Genomic DNA, 15,799 nt, shown 5'->3' with positions numbered 1-15,799 from the left:
TGTGGTATACCTATTCAAAGCCATGATTGTAATACGCAATTAAAAATACAAAACTTTTTATTGTCTATGCCGGCGTTTGATTGTGACGGCTGTTATAAAACAAGGAATTAGATTAATTAATGCAAACTTGAATAGATTATAAATGAACAATAAAAGGGGTGTATTAGTTTGTTACTTCAATGGGTTCATTAAATCTTTAGAAAAGCCTTAATAAGCGATCGATTTTAATTAGTGGAATTAATAAAAAACACACAGATAAAAAACTACATAATAAAATTTCGACGTCCTACCACCTGTCAAAACTTCAAAATTTTTTAATACTTTCTACAGATAAATACAAATCAAATTTAAATTTAACATAGTCTGTCGCAATTCTAAAATATTCGCAAATCTACCTACCACGACGGTCAGAGACACAATGGTATTTTTTTTGTAAATTTACGACAAAGAAAATGTTCACGCCTCATAAAACAGATAAGGCCTATTCATACAATGAGCAACAAACGATAAATGTCACAGATTATAAATAAAACGACCATAAACTATGGAGGAACTTCATTAACTACTGTTCGAGACAGATTAAATAGGAATATTAATTGATGTCGGTTGGCAGGTAACCTTTTGCGATTAATTATAGATAATAAAATTGTTTTACACCTAGTTAGAGATTTGTTAAGGTAAAGAGATTAAATATTTTGAGTTAGATCGTTAAGTTTTAACTATGTAATATTGTGTATTTTGTTAAAATGTTAATTATGATTAAATTCGATCTTATGCTAATTTCCTTTTTCGCAAATTGCATACGATCGAATTTAAACTTATTCGTTTAAAGGTTTATGAATTATCGATTATAACATTTGTATAGAACTTATAAAATCCAATATTTTATTCTTTGAAACATTACCATTTATCTTAATGTTTTGAAAACGAGTAGGTCAAAATATATGTACCTGTGCGATTTTGAATTTTATTGTATAGTAAATGAAATGTTATAAAATTTTGTGGCTCATAATAAAATTAAAAAAATCATTGTCTCTATTCGAATACTAAGTCTACCTACTGTCTATACCTAGCTTTTTTATAATCTAGTTCTAATGATTATCTACTAATTATTTCTCATCAACAATATATCCAAATTATCCAACAACTTAAAAAACAATAGCCAACATAACTTACACAATTTAAGTATTGCCAACAATAAAAATAATCATTAGTTTATACTCAAGCGCCACGTGCAAAAAATTGCATTAGACGCGGTATCTTTTGTGCCATTTCAAATTTAAAAATGACATAGCGGCAGTATTTTTTCACAATTGGTTACCTATTCATCCTTTGTGCGGGTAATATGCGAATTTTTTGCCCCACTTGAAGGGTTCGTGGGCATTGTTCGAAATAAGCTAGTATTACGGTATATTCTTGTATTCGATAATCTTTATGTACAATAGAATGGGGTGTGCCGTGTGCCAAGTGCATTTAGTATTATAGTTGCAGTTTGTTTTGTGTAATTAGAATGACAATAAATTAATGGTTAGTTGGTCATGGAGTTTTATTGATTTGTCCAAGTAGGAAGTTAAAAATTAAAATATGGTATGCAAGTCATTTGGCTAGATGTTTGATTGAATGGCTGAAAATCAATCAGGTAGCTAGTACAAGTACAAGTAGAAGCGTTGATTTGAGAAGCTAGGCTATTAATTGAACGTCTGATTGAATTTGTCGGCGACTTAAACATAGGTTGGTAATATACCTGTATATTAAAAAGACGCTTCTAGGATCGTTTAAAAAGAGACTTTTCTTGAAGGCAAGCATTCCTGCTCGTTTTCAAATATTTTATAAATGTGTAAAAGTATAACATGGCCATGGCGTCCGTTCAGACTTCGAAGCCTAAAAAGAAATCGAGCAGGCTTAACGCCGTGACTGGGCCCAAATCCAACCCTCCCCAGAAGGCCTCCAACCCTCCCCAGAAGGCCTGCTCTGATAAGGCTGAACTTGTTGAGACTATCGAGGCAACCCCTAGCCACCCTATATCTGAACAGCATCAGTGGAGGGAAGTAAGGCAAAACCGTCGGCCGCCTTCTCTATGTGGTGCAGCAGGACCTAATGTAACCTCCCTTAAGGCTGTTGAGCCTCGTAAATACCTACATCTTTGGAATATGGAATCCAGTGCTGATGAAATCCGTGACTACCTCCGCCATCTCTGTCCTGTGGGTAATTGTACTGTTGAGGAACTTCGACCCCGAGGTGATTATAAATCGTATAAACTTGGTGTTCCTGTTGCTTATTTTGATTCTTGTCTGTCAACTGAAGTATGGCCGGTCAATGCTAGAATTAAAACCTGGATAGCGCAAAAGCGTAAACAGGCCGAATCGGGAGTTATGAGATCAAACCAGCCCTTTCGTGACCAAAATAACAAAGAGTAACTCTGCCTCCTTTAGTATATTTTATCAAAACGTACGAGGACTAAAAACGAAACTCAAGACCTGGCGAAGTGGGCTAGCCCTACTAGATAATAATCTGATAGCTGTTACCGAAAGTTTTCTAGACAAATCTATCGAAGACAATGAATTAGTATACGGTGACTGGAGTTTTCTCCGCCGCGACAGGGGCACGCCTTGTGGTGGTGTTCTACTCGGCGCTCATGGGTCACTTATGTTAAAGCGTTGTACCGAGTTCGAAACAGAGAGAGGAGAGGATCTGTGGGCGAGCCTTAGTTGGTGCGGTCGGTCAATTTTTATCTGTGTCGTCTATGTTAAGCCTAGTGCCAATGATAGTGATTACATGGAATGGTTTTGTAAAGTTGAAAGCTTTTTAAATAATTTGAAATCGTCAGTGATAGTCATTCTAGGCGATTTAAATTTGAATAGTGCCTCTATGAATATTAATAATTATTACTGTTATTTTAAGTCTTTTTGTAATTTGTCTGAAAAAAACATTGTATGCAATTCCTACGGCGGAATGCTTGATGTCGTTCTTTGTAGGGAGAGCAGCGTTGCGATTGGGATAAGTGTAGCTGCTACAGAGGGTATTGTTCCACCCGATGCTTATCATCCGCCATTAAACGTAGATATTGATATGTCATTTTGCACAACTCATCACTCCGATCATATTCAGCCGAGTAATATAGATCCAGCTAACGACTGGAATTTCATAAAATGTGATTTCATACAATTATATCAGTTATTATCACAGACGTCTTGGCTAGATGTGTTGCATGCCCAGAATGTGGATGTTGCTTGCAATCTATTTTATTCTAAAATTTACACTATATTTGATTCTTGTGTACCCAGGAAGAAGCGTAAGAATTCAAGCTGCAGACGCTACCCAGTTTGGTTTTCCAATGATATTATTAAAGAGATTAAGATCAAATCTGAATTGCATGCAGTGTGGAAGCGTTCAAAGTCCTGCGAAAGTTACACACATTTTTCGAATCATAGAGCGCAGTTAAAAATTCGAATAGAAACTGCCTACATAAACTATATGAAAGCAATCGAGGACAACATTAAAGTGGCCCCACGTAAGTTTTGGCAGCACATTTCGAATCTCAGATCGAAGGGAGGCTTTGAGCCTACCGTTTCCTATATGAGTTCAACTTTCTCGGGACCTGCGGCTGCTGAGGCTTTTGCTAATTACTTCGCTAGTGTATTTTTGCCAGATTCTCCGACCTTGAATGTCGATGAGTGTAATATATCGGATAGCTCATCTAATAGTAATTACATAAACATAAAAAATATCACCTCCGATGATGTCGTCACTGGTATTAACAAGTTGAAGCTCAGTAGCGCTGTGGGACCTGATTGTCTTCCTCCTGCTTTTATCAAAGGAGCTAGAGATTTCCTTTCTGTACCATTATGTCATATTTTCAACCTTGGCCTCAAGTCGGGTGTCTACCCAGCAACATGGAAGCTGTCTAGAGTTATACCCATCCCTAAGAGCTCAAACAAATTACTAGTTGAAGAGTATCGACCAATAGCTATTCTATCCTCAGCTGCTAAAATCTTCGAAAGCATCCTACATAAATATATTTACATGCAGGTGAATAAGTATCTGTGTAATGAACAGCATGGATTCAGGACCATGAGATCGGTTGATACAAATTTAATGACTCTTGTCGAATATATTTCGGTTCGACTCGATCGAGGGCGTCAAGTTGATGTACTTTACTTTGACTTCCAGAAGGCCTTTGATAGAGTGAACAATGACATATTGTTGGCGAAGCTCTGTGCTATAGGTTTTTCCCCGGGACTTCTTCGGCTGCTGGCGGATTATTTGCGTGACCGACAACAGTTCGTCAGACTCGGTCTGTATGAATCTAAACCCTACCACACGCGTTCAGGAGTCAGTCAAGGTTCCATACTGGGGCCTCTCTTATTTTTGATCATGGTAAACGACCTACCTAGAGTGGTATCTCATGCTAGGAGTCTTCTTTACGCTGATGATTTCAAATTGTATTTGGAAATCGGGTCTGAGTTAGATTGCTTAGCTCTTCAACATGACATCGATGCTATTTATGAGTGGAGCATTAGAAACAAATTGGAATTTAACATAGAGAAATGCTTTGTGATGACCTTCGGTCGGATGAGGCACCCGATACACTTTGATTACAAGATCAAAAATACATCCATTAAAAGAAGCACTGTAATTAAGGACTTGGGTGTCACATTTGATCGCGGGCTCACATTTCACGATCATGTGGCAATGTTGGCAAAGGAATCTTTTAGGCGGCTTGGGTTTGTTCTCCGGAATGTGCGTGATTTTCGAACAGGACGCGCCATAGGGCTTGTATATGGAGCCCTGGTCCGCAGCAAGTTGGAGGCTAGTTCTTGTGTATGGAACACACACGAGGGAAAATATACCCTGATGCTCGAAAAAATCCAAAAGGCTTTCCTTCGGTTCCTGTTCAAGCATCAATTTGGGTACTATCCCTATTTATATCCGACAATGTTTTTGCTAGGCTGTCTTGGGTACAACTCATTGGAGACACGTAGGAAATACAATCAATTAGCCTTTGTCTGCAAGATTCTGCGTGGCAAAATTGACGCTATTGATTTGAGTGATGAGGTGTGTAAATTATTTGTGCCTGATAATTACTGTCGAGCGCGCAAGCATGTGCTCTTTGCTATACCGCCGGCTCACACTACAGCCCGAGCCTTATCACCAATTCCACGCGCTCTCACTGCGCTCAATGCTCTCCTCAATAACAACCCCGAATGCGATCTGTTCGCGGATGGATGGGGCTCGTTGTTGTCGGCGTGCTTGAGCTTTTCTGAAAAGTTTTGAATGGTTTTTGTTTTTAATACTAGCAATCAATTTATCATATTTATTGCTGGTGTTGGGAACAGAAACCATTCATTGTATTAATTCATTATATATTAATTTATTGTTTTTCTTTTTATATGTAATTTGTAATTTGATTTAATTTTATTTAATTTTTTGTAATATAATTTATGTAATTTTTTTATAATTAATGTAATTGGTGCAATACCGTTTTAATTATAATAATAAATAAATAAATAAATAAATAAATAAACAATACTTATTATAAAATTGTAATGTTACATAACATTAAGTTAAATAATTTATTTGTAATTTATTTTAATGAACCAAATAAAGACTTACCCTTTTAATAATTATGTACTAACATTCGTAAAACTAGGTCTAATGAAATGTTAGAATATATTAAGTAATCTTAACTCGATAATACCTAAAATTATTAATTTCATTTCTAATGAATGGTTAATGTTATTATGATATGTGTGTGTAAAAGCTTTTTAAAAATTACATTAATTATTTTATAAAATAGTAACAAATGTATTCCAAACTTTATTGTTTTAACCTATAAGAATAAGTTTTAATGAATAAACGATTTATTTTAAACTTGTTTTATTATTTCTCCCTGCTCTACCTAATGTTCCAAACTAAGATAAGGTCTTTAAATATTCACTTTAAAAATATAAGAGAGTATCGAACTAAAAAAGGTATGAAAATTTTAATAAACCACAAACTACAAAATACGTAAATTTTTCTACCTACCTATAGGTATAGGAGTTCCTGGATGCAGGTGACCGGTCGTGGAGGAAAACCTTGAGGCCTATATCCAGCAGTGGACGCCCCAATGTTAACACGACGACCTACCTATAAATTCTAGCTTTCTACATCTACTTAGATTGATATTGAACTGATTTTGTTATCATAATATGCTAAATACTAAATTTCAACCAAATCGATACAGTAGTTTCTGCACGAAAAAGCAACAATCATCTCTACAGCTCTACATTTTTATATAAGCAAATAATATTTAATAAGATAATATATCATATATACCTATGTCATACTTACACAAACTAGAGTTAAATAAAATAAAGAAAAATGTACATTAATGTAGAGATGCGATTGTTCTGACCAAATTGACTCTATATTTATGAAACACTTCTGCCTAGTTTTAAGGTAGAGCTAAGAGTAAGTCAGTCTAATATTTTTTTAAAGTAAAATAATGTTGTTTTTATAGCGATAATATACCTATATAATCATTGAAATGTTTCGCTTGCTCTATCAATGGCTCTATCTGATTCTCTTGTATAATAGATACTTGTTATTATTTTAATATTAACGTTCATAACAGTCACATAAAAGTTGTACGTCATTTGTAAGATACATCGAAACTTCAAATAAGACTTGAGCTTGAGATAGAACCTATAATGTTCTATGTTACACGAGCGAAACCGGGGGTTTAAAGCAATAGCAAAAGCATAAGGGAAGCTAAAAGCTCTACTGACTAGGGCCTAAAAGACACCTGTAAACATTACGCAACTAAACCGTCTAAAAGTCCATTATTAAAACGTTATTACCAAGACAATCAGCATATTTCTTATAAATAGACTGACACAGTAAAATATAGAAAGAGACACGTTAATCTATCAATTAACAGTGTATATTTTATTTCCAGTTTTAATTATGATAATAAATATTCATTCTAGTCAGTTGTTTCCTTATACTAACGTTAATAAATAGCCTACTGTTTTACTATTTAGAAACACTTAAATTTTAATCTATAGGTACCTACTATACTAATACTATAAAGCTGAAGAGTTTGTTTGTTTGTTTGAGCGCGCTAATCTCAGGAACTACTGGTCCGATTTGAAAAATTCTTTCGGTGTTAGATAGCCCATTTATCGAGGAGGATATAGGCTATATAATATCATCACGCTAATACCAGCAGGAGAGAATGCACGCGGGTGAAACCGCGGAGAGGAGCTAGTAGATGGATATGCCAGAACGGTTGATCGAATCTTGGTTAAATTTTGTACAGATATAGATTATAATTTGGTGAATCTTTGGAAGATGAAACCGTCACGTCATGGAGTAAGCCGACGATTTTGGTATCTTTGAATCTTGCCAAAGAAGTTTCACTTGTAACACGTGTACTCGGCACACACGCTTTGGGATCCAGGTTGTTACGAAATGAATACAGTAAGTATTACATTTTCAATTTACACAATGAGTAACAAATTCCTTCAGTATCTTTTAAAAGCATTCAAATCTACATTAATTGTAAAGAATATAAAAAAATGTGTTCGTGTACTTGTGTACACACGTAAGAAGTGAAACTTCTTTATGACCTTATTTTTCAAAAAATAATTTACTATATGCAAATTTACAGAAATTCGTCGAATCACGCGTGGCCCTACCACATAATAAAAGATGGCGCGTAACGGAAAAATGTCACGCGTAACTAAAAAATGTTACCTACACTAAATTTTTTTCCAACCCCGATATAAAGAAGTTTCACTTCAAATTAACAAACCTCAACACAACAAATGGTTTCATAAAAAAATTTTGTTTATTTGCTTATATCACAGATAATATACCTAATAACTACACTAATATGCAATCTTAGGCTAATGTCTTAATACATTCAGCCAATTTATTAATCCTAAGTGACAGACAGCAATTATCTCTTTGCCTGTATATTAATTAAATCAACATTAATCATCAGTTGTTCACTATTAACGCCTCATATTATATTATATTCATGGATTATATTCTACTAGCTTTCCGCGGCTTCGCCCGCGTTTTCAAAGAAAAACGCATAGTTCCCGTTCCCGTGGGATTTCCGGGATAAAACTATGCGTTAATCCAAGTTACCCTCTATATGTTTGCTAAATTTCGTTGTAATCGGTTCAGTAGTATTTGCGTGAAAGAGTAACAAACACACACACACACACACAGACACATCCTGACAAACTTTCGCATTTATAATATTAGTAGGATAGAATATTATTATCTAATCAGATATTTTTAACGAGTTCTTTTATAGTCATTCATTAGATGATATTACCAATTTTAAAGTTTAAACAAACCTTTGCTTAATTCCAAATAATTCCAAGAATAATGATACTAAACAAGCATATTAACAAATTAAGCCACTGATTTTCTGCGCATGCGCATAAGTGCATACAAATTGACATAATGAATATCATTGTGAATAGATGAATTGAAATTGATGTAAATTATGGCAATAGATAGACTGTTATAATGCTTGGATTCACGCTATATTGATGTTAGTATTAAGTCCCATTAAACTTTTAAACTAATATTATAAAGAACGTTTGTATATGTATGTTTGTAAGGTTTTTACAAAAACTGCTCTACCGATTTCAAAAATTCTTTTACTAGAAGAAAGCTACATTTTTTATTGAATCACATTGGCTTTTACTTCTCAGTTCTAAGTTTTACTTTTTAGTAATACTCTGGGACAGTCGAAACGGAGTCGGGACGAGCGACTAGTATAAACATGAAAGTTTCTAAAAGTACGTAAGTACCTAAGTATGTATGTTTGTCTCTTCCATGCAAAATCAACGTCACATCTGTTTGAAAATTAGTACAGAGATTTAGGCTAACATATAGGCTACATTTTACGCAGGTATCACGCGAGTGAAGCCGCGGGCTCCAGCTTATAGGAAATAAAAGTAGACCTGTTAATATTTCACAGAAAGATATAAAATTAAAACACTATAAATATCTAACTATAGCTGCGCTCCGCGGTTTCACCCGCGTGTCTCCGCTCCTGTTGGTCTTATCATAGCCTATAGCCTTCCTATGATATATATGATATTATAGCCTATAGCCTTCCTCGATAAATGGGCTATCTAACACTGAAAGAATTTTTCAAATCGGACCAGTAGTTCCTGAGATTAGCGCGTTCAAACCAACAAACTCTTCAGCTTTATAATATTAGTATAGATTAGAGATGATGAATACGTCAGATTTACTCACAGATTTAGTATTAAAATAAGTTACGCTCGACATGGTTATATATTATCTTATACTTAAAACTAATTAAGTTATATTTACTTCAAATATTTCTGGGGTAAATGGTATTTATATTAAGATAATATATTTATAAAAGATGTTTTCCTAAAAAATGACTGCTTTGTTGGTACCTAAATAGACTTGACCTAGTAAGTATGACAATATCTAATATTATTTTCGTGATAGAGACAACAATACTAATCACAGATTAAAACCCTTGGATCATTAAGTAATGATCTAAGCTAAAACCTAATCACATCGAAACGAACGATAAATAAAATAATCGAATTTCCTTTGCAACCTTTGGACAAGAGAATGAAAAGGGCAAATTTCTTAAATAATTATTAAGTAGGTACAGCAGATATTTGCCGCTTTCTCAAATGATACCATTTCCGTCATACCTTCGTATTAAAAATATAAACTACTATTTTTTCGCGCGCGGCTTCCCCCGCTTTGTCTAAAACCCAATAAATTATATACCTACTAAAACCTTCCTCAAGAATCACTCTATCTATTAAAAAAACCGCATCAAAATCCGCTGCGTAGTTTTAAATATTTAAGCATACATAGGGACAAAGAAAGTCACTTTGTTTTATACTATGTAGTGATGTAAATATATCAAATGTTCTACAAAGTAGTAAGTACCTACATATCAATTAAACTCCAATCTGGGTGGCCGGCTAAACAACCGGAAACAAACGAATATCAATAATAATTTAAAAAAGATCAGTCCAACACTAAAATGGCGCTAACATCCCATTTTCACAAATTACACAATCAAAAAAATTAAAGGCACCGCGGCATAAAGACGCCGCGCCAAAAAAAAGAAATTATCTCTGGTTTTAAGATAATTAAAATCTGCCTTGTTAGCCCGGCTTGTCTATGGTCACGTATACCTGTTTCTGAATGAACCTTTATGTTACGATCTAAAATATTTATCTTTCGATTAATTTCTTCATTTTACGGTCACACTTTTGATTGTGTTTTGTTTTATTAGATTCCCAAAATAAAACATAAAACTTAATTCTGTTTTATCTTTCGCAACTTTTTCTGTATTAAAACTTATCAATTATTATTTACGACAAATTGGGCTAAGCCTATGTCGACATACTTACGAAAATATATTCTTAAGAGAAAACATAAGTATTATGTACATAATTATTATACAATGAGCTTCTCTATACTGAAAGTAGAGTTGTAAGTTGATTGACGAGCTATTTGGTTCGATTTTCATCTTGGAGTGTCCAATGTCCATGTATTGAGGAAGGCACACTATGACCATAAAAAGGAACCGGAGGAAACATCTTGTATAAGTAGCAAGTATGTATTTTTTGGTTAGTTTAAATATCAAATTTGATAAAAGTGTAGTGTTAATTGCATAAGAAAGATGTACCTACCTATATTTATAAGATGATGTAAAATGGAGCTACATCTGCCATCAAACTGTTTTGCAGTTTGGCAGAGTACTAAGTTATTATATGTATCTGTTTGCTTTGTACTGAAATGAAAAATAAATAAATAAATAAATAATAAATCAGTTATTGCAACGTAGATTTTGTTAGGGGATGCATGAATTCACCCGATGGAGAAAGTCTGATATTTTAACATATTATGTACATGTAGAGATAAACTACGATAACATGGCGCGCCCCTCCAAAATTCAAACGTTTGAAAGTATTTGTGAAATTCATAATAAATAATATAATAATATATAATATAATAATAAAAATTAATAATTTAATTATTATATTATTATAAATAATAATAATATAATATTTAAATATTTGTATTTCACTACACACATTGAAACAGTAATTTGGAGGGGCGCGCCATGTTATCGTAGTTTATCTCTACGTATTTAAGTTGTATGTTTGATTTGACTAGTCTTTTAATTAAACTTTCAATCGAAGTATATTTAATTTACACTATAGAAAGAAATGGTTCGTGCAAACTGCAAAATAAGATCTTCCACATCTCTAGGGAACGCCACTAACCAAGCACTAACCCTAGCAAAGTAAATTAATGAACAATAAATTGAAACTAAATATTTTGACAGTTCCGTGCGACTTTATTATTTTTTATTATTCTCAGGAACCAATCCATTTGTAAAAGTGATGACGAGACAAAATTCAAGTCGGCCATGGATTTTAAAGCATTAGTACATGACATTGCATATCTGTGATTGACATGTTGCTACTATATTTTGGCAATGACTTTATTATCTGTGAATAGTTTGACGTATTATTTGGCGCCAAGTTTTTTTTTAATGCAGAATAGGCAACGGCATCGTTTTCACATTAATGATCTTTATGAAATTTTTATTCAAATATCGGAGAAAGCAATGAATCAATAAGCGTAGAGAATAAATATTTTAGAATAAATGAATCCCACCAAAAACATTTTCATGTAAAATGTTGCCAAGACGAGTCCATATGACTCGCACTGTCAAAAAGTTATCAGATCTCATGTAGAGCCAAGCTTCTAACACTACACGCCCTAACTCTACAAGGCCTAACTTCACAAACTCTACACCTTAGTCAAAATATGTGGCTTGGCCATTTCGCTACATTCACATCGGCGTAAGGTGAAAAATTAATATACTGTTCATTACTTTTGTGTTATACAATAGTTCTTGTAGTAACGAACGGCCAAGCCACATATTTTGACTAAGGTGTAGAGTTTGTGAAGTTAGGCCTTGTAGAGTTAGGGCGTGTAGTGTTAGAAGCTTGGCTCTACATGAGATCTGATAACTTTTTGACAGTGCGAGTCATATGGACTCGTCTTGGCAACATTTTACATGAAAATGTTTTTGGTGGGATTTCATTTCTTTTTGTTAGTTGTTTGTAACAATTTTTTTTATTTATTTTTAGCTACTGTGTGGACGTAAGAGGCAGGAGACGTTCGCAACACTTCTATTCATTCATATTTATATGATCTGATCTGAAGTATATCTCTCAATATATGTCGATTAAATTTTTAAATTTTTAACAAGGAGTACCTATACATATATATATCTAGGGGAACCAAGTTTTAGATTAGACCTCTAGCGTCATCAAAATTTAATTTAAAATTACAGGTCTCATACAAACTCCCATCCCCTAGTTTAAGGGGTTGGGGGATGAAAGTTACAAGTTTTATAATTTTTTTGTTGTTTGTGTGCTAATACTAGCTTACATACAAAATTTCAGCTTTCTAGGGCATTAGGAAATACCTTAAGAATTTTGATGATCATCAGTGAGTCAGTGACGAAATTAGCGTTTTTTAGATATAAATAAAATCTGAAGTATAAAAGCTAATGTAATTAAAACTTTATATGTTCAATAAGTCCGCTATTAACAATATATTCCGAAAATTTTGTTGATCTAGCATAATCCAAACCCAAGTTATGAGGGTTCAAAAAAACGTCGAAGCGCTTCGAGAAAAGGTAGGTAGTGCCCGTGCGCGTAGTCGCTTGGCTCGTCTTGGCGGGGGCACTACCGTGCCCCCAGATTATTATGTCCATAAACACATATTTATGTAAAAATGAGATAATATTCTCATTTTGATTTACCTTTGTAGTTTAGATCATAATAAATATTGAATAACTTCAAATCAATAATTCATAAAACTGTTCCATTTTCATCATAACACAATGTAATTAAAATTGCACCAATCCATAACGAAATTAAAAACGCAAAAAGAAAGGAACATTTTTAAAAACACCGACACTTTGTCGGCGAAACTTTCACCAAAAGAAATGACCACCTGTAGTTCGCCGACATTGCCGACAATGTAATATGATGGATGTGACAAATGTTAAACACGGGATTTCGCAGGTACTGTCGCTAATTAAACGTCACTTTGCATTGAGTTTTTTTTTATTTTCGGCAAGAATTAATAACGGCCTGTGTCACTTATAAAAAAATGGGCACAATCTGTTTTTAGAAAACTAGAATTATTATTGTATAATAGTTTATCAATTGCCATCATGTTAATTAATAAGTGATGAAAACCTCAGTTTTATAAATATGTATTTAGACTTGTTGTTTTGATGTGAATATAACAAATTAGACCATTTATAGATGTTGAAATTTGTTGTGCTTTCACCAATCGGCAAAAGCTATGGAACCGATCTAGCTTGAATTTAAAGACGCACACGAATGAAAATTATCTTTAATAATAAAAATGTATAATAGTAATGTTTATTTATACTAGCAAGTTTAAAATTGGCTCTATAAAATTTAAATAATAAACATAATTTTCTTCCACATTATTAGACAAGTCTCTCGATCGTATGGAACTCTAGCTTTTACCTGCGGCTTTGTCTTCCTCTGTGATAGAGCCTTGATAAAAATTGAGTTCTTCGCCTTATTAGTCGGTCGAAGCCGGAACAACCATAAAATAGGGTAATTTTTAGAGATCTCTGCCCTGGACAACATCACGAGAGAAGCCGCGTGCAGAGCATAATATAAACTCCGTTAATTCATCCTTCATTTAGCGACTTAGAAATACAGTAGCTGTAACAATGGAGGTTTTTTTGTCCCGTTCATGACCACTGGAGCATTGCAATGTTCATTCAGCTATGTGATGCGATGTGTATAGGATTAAGTAGTAAAGGAACCGATCTGATGTGTTATGACGACTGACGGCTCTATGTTGTTGTTGTGTCTATGGTAATGTAATAAATGTTAATTTAGTTTTTGATACTTTTGTATTTGATAAATTATTTGAAATATTTCAATTATATAGAACGATCTGATGTGTACTGACGACTCTATGTTGTTGTTGTGTCTATGGAAATATAGAATTGATGTTAATTTGATTTTTAATACTTTTGTTTTTGATAAATTTTTTGAAATATTTTAATATTTCAATTATATAGGGTGTTACTACTGTACCGAGTACGACTAATAATTCGAACTGTGAACTAGGTAGGTACGTGCATTTGCAACTGATTTGGAAATAATCTCTTTAATGATGAGATATGCAATTAACAATTTATTCATTTTGTCAAATAGATTGTGCTGAATAAACTATGCGAAATCAAGCTTTTAATATTATTCTTTTAACAGCTTATGAAGACAATACGTAATATAATATACTTCTTGCTAACTTTTTATATATATTTTCAACTTATAAGTTCATATAAATTAATACAGTTGGAAAATAAGTCGTTTTATGGTGAAATATTTTTGAAATTTTGTTGAGTGATTTTTGACTTAAATTATAACAATGTAATAAAAAAATCATACATATACTTTCTAGTTTCTTTGTAATATTAGTTTAGCCTAGCCACCAACACAGGTTTTTTTATGTTCCAAAGTGTAAAAACAAAGAAAAATATACCTAGAGTATATTTTATTTTACCTACAGAATATTTTACATACAGTACACATTAACTACTGGTAAAAACCTTTTAAAATTGCTTATAAGTAGTAATATAAGTAAAATAGTTAGCACTAATACTTTGGAATTAATATTAAAAGAACGGTTCAAATGATAACGTACAAAGTTACTTTTATATCAACAAAGATATAGAGTTACGTATAACTTCTTAAGTTACGTAATATCATGTTAACAACTAAGTTAGATACACTTATATAACTTAGTTACTTAAGTCTTACTTATATACTAACCTTAACCTGTGTAGCCTTTCTTTTTCTCAATGAAATCAATATTTTGTAGAGTCAAGTTTCTTCTGAACAATAATACATACCTACGCCAGTTTTCATGTTCCTAATTATTATAATAAGTATGTACCTACTTGTACATATATACTTAATTCAAAATAAATAATAATATTATTAATGTTGATATGTTCAATGTTCATTCATTTCGTAGTTAATATCAGAATTAATGCAGTGTTGTGGTAAGATAAGTCCTTTCTGTGAATCGAAATTACCTATGAAATAACATCGTAAGTTTTTTAATAGAAAAAGGTTCTTCAGTATTATATATAAACCCGGAATAGGAAAAATGCACTTAATCCATATACTTAATAAAAATTAATCGTAAAATGTGTTGCTAAGCGTGAAACTTAAAAATGACTCTACCAATTGGGCAATTTTTTTTTAACTATTTTGTGGAACATGGAAAGTACTTATGGAGAGAAAACATGAAAGGGGAGAACCACGTCTATTTCCATTTAGTTATAATTAGCATTGCCTTGGTATATTTGCTTTCATATATATATATTTTTTAATATTATCATACTAGATTTATCCTGCAGCCACCCATAAAATATCTACGTAAATTTCGGTATCATTTCAGTAGATTTTGTGAAATAGAACGAAAAACATCTTCATATGCATCCACCATTTAAAATTACATTACATAATTCAAAATAATAATTAATACTATGGTTATAAAAATATAATAAAACAATGAGCGTGTGTGCTATGCACACGTGTCAGAAGTGAAACTTCTTTGGCAAGATTCAAAGACTCCATCACGTGACGGTATTCCCATGACGCGACCTTGAAATTTTACTCTCAACGCGCCTAAAGAAGTTTTT

This window comes from Colias eurytheme, chromosome 28 (genome assembly GCF_061535395.1).
Source record: "Colias eurytheme isolate Ceu_HAF_F1 chromosome 28, ilColEury1 Martin Lab GWU primary, whole genome shotgun sequence".
Taxonomy (NCBI): Eukaryota; Metazoa; Arthropoda; class Insecta; order Lepidoptera; family Pieridae; genus Colias; species Colias eurytheme.
Note: the sequence above shows the minus strand (reverse complement) of the source record.